At 43.0% G+C, this 15215-nt stretch overlaps 1 long non-coding RNA gene across 1 annotated transcript in view; it reads left to right on the forward strand.

Moving 5' to 3' along the window:
• The first annotated feature begins 3325 nt into the window (after nucleotides 1–3325).
• The window catches only part of LOC115092250, a 293575-nt gene continuing 281685 nt past the window's right edge, over nucleotides 3326–15215 (forward strand). The window contains exons 1-2 of the long non-coding RNA XR_003856959.1: nucleotides 3326–3574; nucleotides 4752–5634. This is a non-coding gene — a long non-coding RNA (uncharacterized LOC115092250). The remainder of the gene's footprint in view (nucleotides 3575–4751; nucleotides 5635–15215) is intronic.

The following is a 15215-nucleotide window of genomic DNA, read 5'->3' on the forward strand; positions in this document are numbered from 1 at the left end:
GTAGGGGGAGGGGTACTGTTGCAATCCCGGGGCGGCTCCGGGATCGGCACTCACCCCGGCGCAGTTTCGCCGCGGGCTCCGGTCCCCCGGGGGTGCAGAGACCTCGGGCGCTGCGTCCCCGGCACGTCCCGACCTTGCTTGGGCCTGCAGGGCCCTCAGGCACCGTGCTCCGGCCTCGGCAGCTCCGCCGGCGTTCCTCCGTGGCTGACTCCGCCCCCTAGACGCGCGCGCGCGGCAGGCTCCAAGTCTTAAAGGGGCCAGCGCGGGAACCCTGTGCACTGCCCTCCGGATGACGTCAGACGCTCAGGGTATTTAAACCCTGCACCAAGATGCTTCCCCTGCCTTGCAACGAGGTTCCCAGGTTCTCCTGACTCCAGTTGCTGCATCTTGAGCTCCTCTGCGCTTCCTGACCCTTGATCCTGGTTCGGCTGACGGTGATTCCTGGTTCTTGACCCTTGGACTGGCTTACGACGTTTCCCTGGCTTCTGACCCCGGTTCGGCTTACGGTGATCCTCTGGCTTCTGACCCCGGACCGACTTACGTTGACGCTTTGGCTCCTGACCTCGGACTGGCTTACGGTGATCCCTTGGTTCCTGACTCTGGACTGGCGAGCGACGACCCTTCGGCAATTGACCTTGGACTTCATCCGATTCGGCCCTCGCGGGTCCGCCTAAGTCCCAGCGGCCGGGTCCCTACAGGCTCCTCCTGGGGGGACTCCGGCTTCCAGGGTGAATCTCCTAAGTCCCAGCAGCTGAACTCCTACGAGCTCCTCTCGGGGAGGATCGGCTTCCAGGGCGAAGATCCTCCCACTACTGGACCGGCTCCGTCGTCTCCACCTTCCTCGCCAAAGCCCTTGGTCGCATAGGGCTTCCAGAGCTCCTCCTTCGGCCAGTTCCGAGCCTGTCTTTGCCGCCTCCCGGTCGGGGCCACTGCTGCCACCATCTACAGCAACTTCTCCTCTGGTTCCGATCGGCCCAAGGGTCCACGAATCCAACAGCACAAATACCAGTCATGTCATCCTCAATGTTTTCAAATGATTAGGGTATGACATAGGAAAACAGTTGTGAGCTATGTAAATGTCTATCTTTGATTTATTTCAATTATGGTTTCTCCGTGGAAATTTCTAAGTCTCAGCAATGCTCGATATTTTTTCTAAAAAAATTTAATTTAATTACACTATTTGATTTTACAAATGTTATATTACATAAGAGAAGGAAGATATAGTTGTGAAATGTTTCTTTATGTAGGTAATGTAATAGCTGATGAAACGAGATTTATTTTTCTTAACTCTCTGAATATACTTAATGAATGTTACTGTGGCATTTGTATTTGAAAATATATAAATAAAGAATTTAAAAAAATACATAAATTATAACATTTGGGGATTAACATAGTATACATGTTAAGGCTTTTAGAGTGCATGTGAAATTAAGTACTACATACCAAAGCTTTAGTATACATACTAAACCAATCCAAAATGATGTTAGTGCATGTATGTTAAATATCTGCATGTATACATATATGTATGTAATTTGTATATGTGAGATGCAAAGGAGGCTTTAGGGTCCATGCCTGTAAATAGTACATTCCTCCATGTACTTTTTAGCATATGACCACCTGCCTTTTTAGGTCAGATAAAGAGCTCAGTTGCCTGCATGGAGGTGATGCGAATGCTAGAGAAGGAGGATTTACTAGAGGTGTGGAACAGAGGAGATGCAACTGTTGTGGCCCTAACACTACAAGCTGCTCATAGAGAGAAAACAGAATGGCAGAGCCTTCCAGACTCAGAATTTGAAGGATACTCCAAGGCATCAATGGAATGAATCTAATGGGGCTACACGAGGTACCATCTGATGATATTCCTTCTCATTCTTGCAAACTCCAGTGAGGGTCTACATCAAAACAACCTAGAAAGAAATCTTCATCTGCCTCTGATTCTTCTAGCTCTTCATTGTAAACTTCTTCAACTGCTTTTAATGTTTTGCACAATTTTTGCCCTGTGGGTATCTTATCCATATTTTTGGCATTTCTGTCCAAAAGCTGGGCATTGTTTATATGCATTTCTCATGCCACATCAGTTGCATTGCTTAGAAATACTTTGCACTTGCTTTGAACTTTTCTGCTTATCATTTCTTCCTTTGAGCCAGATTCATATATGTGTCTGGGTTCTGTCTGTCCTCCCATATGCTCGTGCTTTGTCTCTAGTCACTGCCAAAGCAGAAGCACTATCACTGCTGTTACTCATTATCTACATTTGAGTGTGAGTGTCTTCTGCTGCTTCACGTGTCAACTGCCGCCTTCAATTACAGATCAGCCTCTCCAAGCAGGCACTCTTGCACTCTTTTATTCCCCTAACCACAGGTCAATTTGGTCCTTAATCAATGAGCCTATCAGTATGCCAGAATCACATGATTTACTTTTTGGTTTGAGGTCACTGACAACTTCTTGAATTGTCTCAGATTCTTCCTATGGTTGACATCTGAAGACCTGCCTTTCATGCAAACCCAGTGGGCTTCAATTTTTTTCAGTACTGCCTAGAAGCGTTTGCTTTTTTCTTCTGTAAATGTAAAAGTATTGAACATATCCAGAGTATTTGCTCCAGTCACTGTCAGAAAGAATGCTATTTTGTGTTCATTGTCTCCATCATGACATCCAATGGCTCTTAAAAGCAACAGGAATCATTGCTAAAGTGCTGCAAGGATCCCTTGAGATTTCCTGTAAGTTTCAGCTCTGGTTCTGCTTCAGAGCATCCATGTTTCTTCTGTCAGGAACTTTTTTTCTCATGAGAAGAGGGCACTCTTTCCTGCCAGCTGTTCTGCTATACTGAAGCTGCCACACTATCTGTGCTCTTCCTTTCTGTTTATTTATTTATTTATTAAAGAAATTTATAGTCTGCCTATCTACCACTCTAGGCAGGTAACAAAAAAAAAAATTCATACAAAATTAAACAAAACCAAAAACTCAACAACATAGAACCCTGCTCTTCTAATTATATTAAGCTCAACAAAAACAGAAGAGAATGTCTGAGTCAATAGTGGCCTTTGTATAGGATTAACATCCTCAAGGTTTAGCGGATTCATCACCAAATTCTTGTACAGATACTGTAGTACCATTATTGATTCAACTACGCTCAAACTAATTTCTTTTATTGTGTTTTCAATAAGGTATGTATTCATTTGTGGCTACCTTCCGCCATATTTAAGACTTAAGCACACAAGCTCACCAGTCTGGGAATTCGGTTTCACTTCTTATACTATGTACTGTTTATTTTAGCAGAAGGTGGTAGCACAAGTTGTTAACTTGGTTCATTATTCAACTTAGAGTAACACTTAACCGTTGACCTGAAACAGGAAGTTTTACATATATGAGGAACAACTCATTATGCTTTTCACAACAGGTAGGCTTAACCTTTGAATTCCATCTTTCTCCCAGCTTTGTATTCCTAATGTGTGCTTTGTTAATGCAGGCAGCTCACAGTCTTACTCCTGATGCTTCACTGATTATCCTTCCATGGGCTTTGCAAGACCAATGATGATGTCTGGATTCAAATTTTCAGCCAAGCATAGCTCTAGAGGTGAGATAATAAATAGAAAATATACTGTCATCTCTTGCCTTCTTCCAAATGGTACAGATCTTTGCAGACTTTCTCGGATGCCCCTTTTAATGTCCTGGTAATGATGTTTCATATATTTTAATGTGCTGAGGGTAAGTCCAAGGCTGCTGATGTTAGCCAAATGTACTCCTTTGCTGCTAGGGTTTTTCATTTGGAGTCTCTCCCAAACAGCACAGTAAAGTTTTTGAGGTTGGTATTCAGCACCACTTAGCCAAACAAGTTCAGACTTTTCCAGCTAAGTGGTGGTACTGGAATATTTGGTCACTTTCAGCGACCACTACTTAGCTGGATAACACGTTTTTCATTTAAGTGATAGGCAGGATGGGGCATTCCAGGGTGTGGCTACTTATCCGGCTAACTTAGCCGAATAAGTGATGGTATTCAGACTTATCCAGCTTTTATCTACGTCCCTGAGTATCAGCTCCAGAATGTTATTGTTTTCTTCCTGAGTGAAGAATCATCATGAAATCATGCACCTGCCTCATAGTACTTGGTGCAGGTTCTGCCTCCAAATCCTCCATTAGCTCTTCTGTACTTTCTTCCTCCTCCCCCTTGGCTTACAAGGGAGGATTTATATTTCATTTGGGTTTTTCCTCTCCTTTTACCTGTTCTCCTGCAGTCTCCTATCAGTACTGACACCCTGTCCCATGTGCTGGGCTTACCTTTGAAGCCAGGAGGCAGAGCCATGAGGAATGAGTATCTCCATGTTAGTGTACTATTTTAAGTAGCATCCACATGCTGTTTAGGGATAAGTAGCACATAGATGTTATACTTTTTGTGCTAGCATGCATGCTAATTGTGTATGCATTCTACAGAGGCTAATTTTTAGTGGATGCGCTTAAAAAATAGTGAATTGCCCTTTAAGAGCCATTGTAGCATTTCTGCTAAAATGTTACCATCTGCAAGCAAAAAAACATAGCTTGAGTTTTAGTGGAATAGCCCCTTGTTGTATTGAAATTAAATGCTCTTAATTAATAGTAACTACCATGAAATGCCACATACGTAGCTTTTATATTAAAAGAAAAACTTTCAAAGGCATTTGCATGGGCAAAATCCTATTTACTTGGGTAGAATGCCAGTTTTTAAAATGTCTCCCCTAAATGAGGCTGAAAGCACATGTGCTTTTGCATTTGTTTAGGAGAGGGGAGGCATCCCCCGGAGCCATATTTTGGACAACATTGAAAAATAAGGTGTTACCTCGATCACGCGGTTCCGAGCGGCACGACGCACGGGAGGGTCCGTTCAGGGTCCGGGGAGCAGTGGGGCTGCTTCAGCAGCGTGGGTCTCGTTGTGCTCGGGGTGTTTCCTCCATTTTGGGATTGCCAGCAATCGTGCGAAGGAGAGCGAAGTCCTGCGCGATTCGGACCCAGGCCACGCCCCCTGGGCTATTTAAAGAAGTGCAGTTCCCCTGCACCTTGCTTCGGCCACGATTGTTCTTTGGAGCTATCGCTGGGATTTTGTTTGCTGTTTCTCTGCCTCTGACCTGGTCTGGATTGATTACTCTGCCTGCTGCCTGCCCTTTTGGATTATCTGCTGTTGGTTCCTGATTGCTTGCCGCTTGCCCTGACTCGGACTGTTTCTTGGACTACTCTGCCTGCTGCCTGCCCTTTTGGATTATCTGCTGTTGGTTCCTGATTGCTTGCCGCTTGCCCTGACTCGGACTGTTTCTTGGACTACTCTGCCTGCTGCCTGCCCTTTTGGATTATCTGCTGTTGGTTCCGGATTGCTTGCCGCCTGCCCTGACTCGGACTATCTCTTGGACTACTCTGCCTGCTGCCTGCCCTTTTGGATTATCTGCTGTTGGTTCCTGATTGCTTGCCGCCTGCCCTGACTCGGACTGTTTCTTGGACTACTCTGCCTGCTGCCTGCCCTTTTGGATTATCTGCTGTTGGTTCCGGATTGCTTGCCGCCTGCCCTGACTCAGACTGTCTCTTGGATTACTCTGTCTGCTGCCTGCCCCGACTCGGACTGCCTACCGGTGCACGCGCTGTCTCCCAGAGTCCAGATTGCTCCTCCACAAGGTAAGCGGTCTAAACTGTGGTTCCACTAATATCTGTCTGGCAGTCGTAACATAAGGTAAGCAAACAGTATTTTCAAATCTATGTAAGTCACTTTTTGGAGAAAGTTTACTTGCACAGATGTGCAAATGCAAACGTTAGAGGGAACTTTGTACACATGACAATTTCCAAAAGGAAAATATGCACATATTTTACCTTTTGGAAAAATATGTGCATATTAGGTGTCGCCCTACTGCTATAAAGAACCCATGGACGTTACAATTAAGAGAGTTCCTTGCAAATTGCCTCCTAAAGCAATTAGAATAGGGGAGAGCTAAGTGAACCAAAAGGATTGTTTTATTGTTAAGATACTCAGCTGTACTATCTTTGCATGATTTATCTTCATTTCCAAAAATTTAGTTCCTCGTTCTCTTTATGGCTCTTGATCTCTGGTCCTAACTCAGTCTCTGACTGACCTCCAAAATGTATACATAAAGGGGCGGATTTTCAGAGCCCTGCTCGCGTAAATCCGCCCAAAACCGGGCGGATTTACGCGAGCAGGGCCCTGCGCGCCGGGAAGCCTATTTTACATAGGCCTCCCGGCGCGCGCAGAGCCCCGGGACTCGCGTACGTCCCGGGGTTCTCGGAGGGGGGCGTGTCGGGGGCGGGGCCGGAGCGCGCGGCGTTGCGGGGGCGTGTCGGCAGCGTTTTGGGGGCGGGTACGGGGCGTGGCTACGGCCCGGGGGCGTGGCGGCGCCCTCCGTACCCGCCCCCAGGTCGCGGCCCGGCGCGCAGCAGGCCCGCTGGCGCGCGGGGATTTACGTCTCCCTCCGGGAGGCGTAAATCCCCCGACAAAGGTAAGGGGGGGGGGTAGACAGGGCCGGGTGGGTGGGTTAGGTAGGGGAAGGGAGGGTAAGGTGAGGGGAGGGCAAAGGAAAGTTCCCTCCGAGGCTGCTCCGATTTCGGAGCGGCCTTGGAGGGAACGGGGGGAGGCAGCGCGGCTCGGCGCGCGCAGGCTATACAAAATCGATAGCCTTGCGCGCGCCGATCCAGGATTTTAGTGGATACGCGCGGCTCCGCGCGTATCTACTAAAATCCAGCGTACTTTTGCTTGAGTCTGATGCGCAAGCAAAAGTAGGCTGTTCGCGCGCCTCTTAAAATCTACCCCAAATGTTCTATTTTGGTATAAAACTATAATGTTGTACATACAGAAGCATCCCAGATAATTTTCTGAAGAAGCTAATTTTGGTATGATGCATTTTTGAAGATTTAATTGACTAAAGGGAATGTGCATTTACAGAGCATTATATATGTAAAGCCCACAAGTGAGAATACCACTTCATTATAGCAGTTTGCATCTGCAGGCACTTCAAGAAATACTCCCAATGGCCTAATTTTATAAAAAATGATTTTATTTCATCAAAGATAAATTTTGCTAACATGCAAACTAAATGCTGAGTGTTTTTGCACTGATATTACCCCAAAATGTTTAGAAAAGGCATTTAAATGCCCTGTTCTCCATTGGAAATCTCTGTTACCTGTTAGCAATATTAATAGCAGAAAGATGAAGTTATTACATGCACATTGAACCATTATCCTTTGCTAAATAGAGCTAAATATGAAGCCCCACCTCCTGATTTCTTGTTACACACAAAGAATAACCAAGGTTTTTGTTTACAGCGTGGGAGTTACAAGTCTCCAAGGTACTCCAGGGAAATAGTAGACACTTTAACCACTGCAGTTCACTTTAACAATGAAGAGACAACACTTGGGATGAATGGATCCAAAAGCAAAGTCTCAAAAGAATATAAAAACATAAGATATGCCATGCTGGGACAGACCAAGGTCCATCGAGCCTAAGCATCCTGTCTGATAGAAAATAGTCTAGGTCACATGTACCCGGAATATCCCAAAAAGTAGATCTATTTTTTGTTATTCACAGGCTTTCCCTAGTTTGCTTGGCTAAGAATGTTTCATGGACTTTTCCTCCAGAAAGTTGTCCAAACCTGTAAGAGATTACACAACTTGATTTTGCATTGAGTGAAAAAGACATCTCTATAATTGTTTTTTAAATCTGCATGTTCTTAGTTTTGTGTCTCCTTGTTTTGAAAGGGTAAATAGCCATCCTCTATTTGCTTGTTGTACCATACTCCCATCGTATAATTTCCATGTTTCCTCTGAGCCATCTCTTTTCCATGCTGAAGAGACCTAATGTGCAGCCTCTCTTCACAGGGGAGCAATTTTATCCCCTTTATTATTTCTGTTGCTCTCTGTACCTTTTCTAGTTCTGCTATGTCTTTTTTGAGATTGGACAGCTAGACCTACACATGATACCAAAGGTACAGTCACACCTTGGCTCAATATAGTGGCAATATGATATTTTCTGTTGTATTTTTCATTCCTTTTTGGATTCCTAACATTGCATTTGCTTTTTTGACTGCAACTGGACTGAGCTGAGGATTTCAGTGTATCGTCCATAAGGACTCCAAGGTTGTTGTGGTTGGAAATATTTTTCCACATTAAATTTCATCTGCTATTCTGATGCCTAGCCACCTAATCTTGCATGGACCTTCTGCAATTCTTTATAATCTGCTGCTGTTTTAACAACGTTGAATAATTTTGTGTCATCTGCAGATTTGATCATCTCACTCATTAGAATCATTTTCTGATCATTTATGAATATGTTATGCAGCAGAGGTCCCAGTGCAGATCCTTATTTTATTCTACTAAGACCCTTCTCCAATTGGAAAACTGACCATTTAGTCCTCCTCTCTGTTTCTTGAATTTTAACCAGTTACCATTAATCCATAACAGGACATTGCCTCCTATCCCATGACTTTTTCATTTCCTGAGGAATCACTCAAGGTAGACTTGGCAAAATACCTTCTGAAAATCCAAATATATTACATCTACTGGTTCACCTTTACCTACATGTTTATGTATCAAAAAGTCTAATAGATGTGTAAGTCAAGACTTTCCTCTGCTAAAACAATATTAATTCTTCTCCACTAGGCCATGTCCGTCTATATGGCCAGTAATTTTGTTTTTAAGGATACCTTCTACCATTTTGCCCAGTTCCAACTTCAGGTTCACTGACTATAGTTTCCCTGATCACCCCAGAATCCCTTTTTAAAAATTGGTGTTACATTGGCCACCCTCCAGTCTTCAGGTATCATGGCTGTTTTAAATGATAGGCAACAGATTACTAGTAACAGGTAAACAGTTTCATGTTTGAGCTCTGTTAAGACTCTAGGGTGAATACCATCTGGTCTTGGTAATTCGTAAGTCATGACTTTCTCAGTTTGATCTAATACATCTTCTGTTTTTACACAGATTCATTTTAATTACCAAGAATCATCTCCATCAAAGAATGATTTGGGTATGGGTTTGTACCCAACATCCTCCTTAGTAAAGATTGATGCAAAGAATTCATTCTGTTTTTCAGTTATTTCTTTGTCCTTCTTGAGCACTCCTTTTACCTGAAACATGCATTGTGCTTTGAATGTCCTTGAAATTTTTTTATCATTAGTTTTGGCCTCTATAGCAAGCTTCTTCTCAAATTCTTTCTTGGCCTGTATTGCTAATGTTTTACATCTAACATGCCAGTACTTATACCAATTTTCCTCATTAGGGTCTGCTTTGTATTTTTTGAAAGAAGGCTTTAACTGCTGCTTTTACCTTACCATTAAACCATGCTAGCTGTCTTTTGGACTTCCTTCAACCTTTTTTTAATGGCTTCCAATATGATATTTTTTAATGACTTTCAAAATGTCCATGCCTCATACAATTTATTAAACTTAGTGACTGCTCCTTCAAGTGCAACACCAGTGTATCTGTTTCCCAAACATGAACTCCCCTAGGTCCCTGTGGCCTTTTCAGATGGCTGCACACCACTACCAACCTGCCATACTGTCTCGGTCAATATGAGGTTTGTGTAGCTGACGAGGCAGTTCAGCTATAGGAGCACCTAGGGCCTCTAGTTTATACTAAACTTACAGCCTGCCAGACAGACCAGACTGATAATTATTTTTAAATTTATATCATTTCATTTGCTAGACAGACATAGCTATATGAATATTTGCATTTCTGCTAGCACTTCTAATTATATTAATGTATCATGAAGATCTTTAGTTTGTCTAAACTGCTAAAAGTTTGAGTGTTGAATTAAACAAAAGTATGGATAAAGGAATAAGGACACCCCTGTCTAGAACTCTACCAAGATCAAAGAATACAGAAATCTATTTACTTTGCTCTAGGATCCTCATATAGCGAACATATTTCATAAAATATTTTCCAAACCCAAAAAATACAAAACCAGAAATATATATACTCCTACTGTTCCTAACATTGACTGACATTTCTGCAGCTGGAATGATCACTTTCTTAGCTTAATGCAGGATATTTCTTTATTTTATATTTATAATTTCACACATTTTTAAATGGAAGGATAAAAGTTCTAAATTACAAAAAAATGGATACAGGAATATAACAAATGAAAGTACAGGAATGACAGAAAATATTTCACATTGAAACCACCCCCACCCCCCACCAAGTTCCCAACATATCTAAAAAAATTGAGTCCTCAATAAGAAGAAAAAGGAGTTGGTGAAGTGTGTGTATAAGGCGGTGCAATAGGAAGCAATTTAAAACAAAATAAGAAAGTATACCAAAGAAAAATAAATCTGTGTCTATCTAAATATTTTTATATAGTGAGATATGGCAGCTAAATTATAACTAAGGAACAGATCTTACTCTCCTGAAAGTGACGAGGAAGTCAATGGCTGAGAACTAGACTTTAATAAATGACTCTGTGATGGCTCCGTAAAAGCATAGTTATTCCCCTGGAGTTTTATGGCACACTTGCATATAAATTTAAGCATAAATTGCCCCCGTAGGGAGGTGAATTAAGAGTGTAAAAAAGTAATTTTTTTTCTCTTTGCCTGCAAAGCATGACAAATGTGAAGGAAAATCCAAGTTTTTAAGCCAAGAAATTCAATTTTTGATCTTAAAGAAAAGTTTATCAGATTTGAAAACATAATTAACCAGAAGAGTAGCTAGATAGATTACCTTTTTATGTGAGGTCTCTAAAACCTGAGTAAGATTAAAAGCATCCAACGAGTTCTGATTTTCCCTGTTGGCTGGGCTGAGATTTTAACTGTTTGGACTGCAGGCACAGAATTTTGCAACATAGAGGCTTACCTATACCTGCACTTACTGCTACTGCTAGGCTTTTAGGCTTGATGTTTGTGTGACAGGATTACCACTTGTCTCTCTGTTCATGAATTAATATTTCAAGACCTTTCAGGTAGGGGAAACACTGTGGTATCCTTATTCTGAAGTTACTAAGAGAAATAATGATTGGACTTGAGTACTGTGGGACAGCCACTGGATGGTTTCAAGGACAGTTCTGAGCTGTGAATTGCATTGTTTTTATTGCAATGTTCCTTAAGTTACCAACGGTGTTTTTGGTGTGGTTTCCCCTTAGGTGAATTGGGAAGAGATGATTGGTTAGGAGTGGCCTAGGAGCCAATGTGGCAAGACCTCCCCTTTTTCATGAGTATGGAGCAGAGGAAGAGAAGGCCCTCCAGGATATAGGAGCCTGGAGTAATCAGCCTGTGGGCCAGTGGGCACAGGGACCCTCCCAGTAGGGAGTGGGGCCTTGCAGTGGCTTTTCCCCTCAAGGAAAGAAGACGAAGGCTTAGGATGTTGAAGAAGAGGTGATTCCTCCCCCTGAGGAAATGCCAAGAGCTAGGAGGAAGGCATTTTTCCAAAAGGCAAAGTTGCCCCTAGGGGCTAGGCTATGGAAGAGACCAGGGAGACCTGCACACTGCTGAAAGGTTGAAATTGGGATGACTAAGGAGAGGTGTGAGTGTCAAAGAAGATATCAGTAAAAAGAAGGGGAAGGAAAGATTTGCCTCCAGGCGTGAAGGATGTGGGTCCTATGTTCCACTTTGAATTCTGGTGTTTAAAAGGAAGAGGAATCTGGATATTGTGATTCACCTGTACTTGGATGAAGAAGAGGAGATAATATTGTTGGGAAATCCCTGGTATGTGAGTTTTATGGGAAGTAATCTCTACCTTAAGAACATAAGAACATGCCATACTGGGTCTGACCAAGGGTCCATGAAGCCTAGCAACCTCTCTCCAACAGTGGCCAACCCAGGCCATAAGAACCTGGCAAGTTCCCACAAACAAAGTCTAGTAATAGCAGTGGCTATTTTCTAAGTCAACTTAATTAATAGCAGGTAATGGACTTCTCCTCCAAGAACTTATCCCAAGAACTTATCCAATCCTATTTTTAAACCCAGCCACACTAACTGCACTAACCACATCCCCTGGCAACAAATTCCAGAGTTTAATTGTGCATTGAGTGAAAAAGAACTTTCTTGATTAGTTTTAAATGTGCCACATGCTAACTTCATGAAGTACTCCCTAGTCTTTCTATTATCCGAAAGAGTAAATAACCAATTCACATTTACCTGTTCTCGACCTCTCATGGTTTTAAACACCTCTATTATATCCCCCCTCAGCCATCTCTTCTTCAAGCTGAAAAGTCCTAACCTCTTTAGTCTTTCCTCATAGGGAACTGTTCCATACCCTTTATCATTTTGGTCGCCCTTCTCTGTACCTTCTCCATCGCAACTATAACTTTTTTGAGATGCGGCGATCAGAATTGTACACAGTATTCAAGGTGCGGTCTCACCATTGAGCGATACAGCGGCATTATGATATTTTCCATTTTATTCACCATTCCCTTTCTATTATTTCCCAACATTCTGTTTTCTTTTTTGACTGCCGCAGCACACTGAACCGACAATTTCAATGTATTATCCACTATGATGCCTAGATCTCTTTCTTGGGTGGTAGCTCTAATATGGAACCTAAATTGTGTAACTATAGCATGGGTTATTTTTCCTTATATGCATCACCTTGTACTTATCCACATTAAATTTCATCTGCCATTTGGATGCCCAATTTACCAGTCTCACAAGGTCTTCCTGCAATTTAGCATAATCCGCTTGTGATTTAACTACTCTGAATAATTTTGTATCATCTGCAAATTTGATTATCTCACTCGTCATATTTCTGTTGTTTTCCGCGGCCGTGGACGACCGCAGCCGCGCCCCCTACCTCACCATGATGGTGATCCGCCGTGGCAACACCAGGGGAGACATCTGTTCTCAGTGCCCGTTGTTCCCGCACACCGGCACGGGCCTCCGGGTTGGCCGCCTGGTCAGGAGCCGTCCCTGCTCCTCCCTCACAGCATCAGGCAGCTCTCCTCCATGGCCCAATCTAAGATGGCCTCCTTCTGAGATTTAAGGGGACCTCGCCCCTTTAACTAACTACAGCTGAATCCTATGAGCCAGAGCAGAGGAAGTATATAAGGAGACTTCCTCTGCCTCTTCTTTGACTTGGCAACGTCCTTCCAGCGTTGTTTGAGTCTGCTTGCTTCGGTGAGTCTTCTTGTGTTTCGGACCCTTGCTTCTTGGTTGCTGTCTCATCTTAGTGATTCCTGGATCTTCTTGGAGAAGAGACGGCTGAGGGGGGATATGATAGAGGTGTTTAAAATCATGAGAGGTCTAGAATGGGTAGAAGTGAATCATTTTTTTACTCTTTCGGATAATAGAAAGACTAGGGGGCACTCCATGAAGTTAGCATTTATTTATTTATTTATTTAAGGCTTTTCTATACCGAATTTCTTGAAACAGATCAAATCAATTCGGTTTACATCGAACATAAGTTTTAAACAATAACATAGCCAGTAAACATCTTAATACGAAACAAATAGAGGCAGAGTCAAAAGTCAAAAGCATGTGGCACATTTAAAACTAATCGGTGAAAGTTCTTTTTCACTCAACGCACAATTAAACTCTGGAATTTGTTGCCAGAGGATGTGGTTAGTGCAGTTAGTATAGCTGTGTTTAAAAAAGGATTGGATAAGTTCTTGGTCGAGAAGTCCATTACCTGCTATTTATTAAGTTGACTTAGATAATAACCACTGCTATTACTAGCAACGATAACATGGGTTTTTGGGTTCTTGCCAGATACTTGCCAGATACTTGCCAGGTACTTGCCAGGTTCTTATGGCCTGGATTGGCCACTGTTGGAAACAGGATGCTGGGCTTGATGGACCCTTGGTCTGACCCAGTATGGCATGTTCTTATGGTTCCTGACATCATATTGGCAAGCGGTGATCCCTGGTGTGTGACTTCGGACTGGCAAGCGGCAATCCCTTGGTGTGTGACCTCGGACTGGTAAGTGACGACCCTCTGGCACTTGACTTTGGACTTCTTCTGGACCATCATCTCCAAGGGCCCACCTAAGTCCCAGCGGCCCAGATCCCTATGGGCTCTTCCCGGGGGGACCGCGGGTTTCCAGGGGTGAAGCTCCAGTTAGCCCTTGCACCAATCTCTCGACTCCTTGACCTCTCAAAGGTCCACCTAAATCCCAGCGGTCCAGGTCCCTATGGGCTCCTCCTGGGGGGACCCCGGGCTTCCAGTGGTGAAGACACAGTTCCTCTCCTTAACGTCATGACTCTTTGTCTGCCTCCACAGTCGCCTCAGTCTCCAGTGCCTAGGGTCAGCTTGTCGCATCTTCTGCTCTGCCTCGCCACCCGACAGGAGAACTTACGGATCCACCTCCTCAGGTATATCATCCTCCCGTCGGTTCAAGGGTTCACAAGCCTGAGCATAACAATTTCTTTCCAGTTCATTTATAAATATATTGAAAAGTACGGGTCCCAATACAGATCCCTGAGGCACTCCTCTGCCTACTCCCTTCCACTGAGAAAATTGTCCATTTAATCCTACTCTCTGTTTCTTGTCTTTTAGCCAGTTTATAATCCACGAAAGGACATCACTATCTATCCCATGACTTTTTACTTTTCCTAGAAGCCTCTCATGAGGAACTTTGTCAAACGCCTTCTGAAATTCCAAATACACTACATCTACAGGTTCACCCTTTTCTACATGTTTATTAACTCCTTCAAAAACGTGAAGCAGATTTGTGAGGCAAGACTTGCCTTGGGTAAAGCCATGCTGACTTTGTTGAATTAAACCATGTCTTTCTATATGTTCTGTGATTTAGATATTGAGAACACTTTCCACTATTTTTCCTGGCACTGAAGTCAGGCTAACCGGTCTGTAGTTTCCCGGATCGCTCCTGAAGCCCTTTTTAAATATTGGGATTACATTAGCCACCCTCCAGTCTTTAGGTACAATGGATGATTTTAATGATAGGTTACAAACTTTTACTAGTAGGTCTGAAATCTTTTTGCGGGCCTAACTACTTTTTTTTATAGAAATTAGTCATTTATTTTCTTAAAGGTAGATTAGATCAACTTTTTCCCTTTCCTTTCTTTGAATTCTACTGACTTTAATCACAAACTCTGGATTCCTATGAAGTTGGAAGCAGAATGTTTTTCACTCTTCTTCCTTCATCCTTAGTTTCTTATTAAACTTCTTGTCTGTGCAATAAAGCAGACTAGACACTAAAAGGGAAATAAATAGGTGCTTGAAGGTAATAAGCTATCAAAAACTAACCTTGTAATACAGTGATAGATCTGAGCTAGATGGGGCTCACTGAGATATATCTTGTTTGCTATT

Source organism: Rhinatrema bivittatum, chromosome 5, assembly GCF_901001135.1.
Source record: "Rhinatrema bivittatum chromosome 5, aRhiBiv1.1, whole genome shotgun sequence".
NCBI lineage: Eukaryota > Metazoa > Chordata > Amphibia > Gymnophiona > Rhinatrematidae > Rhinatrema > Rhinatrema bivittatum.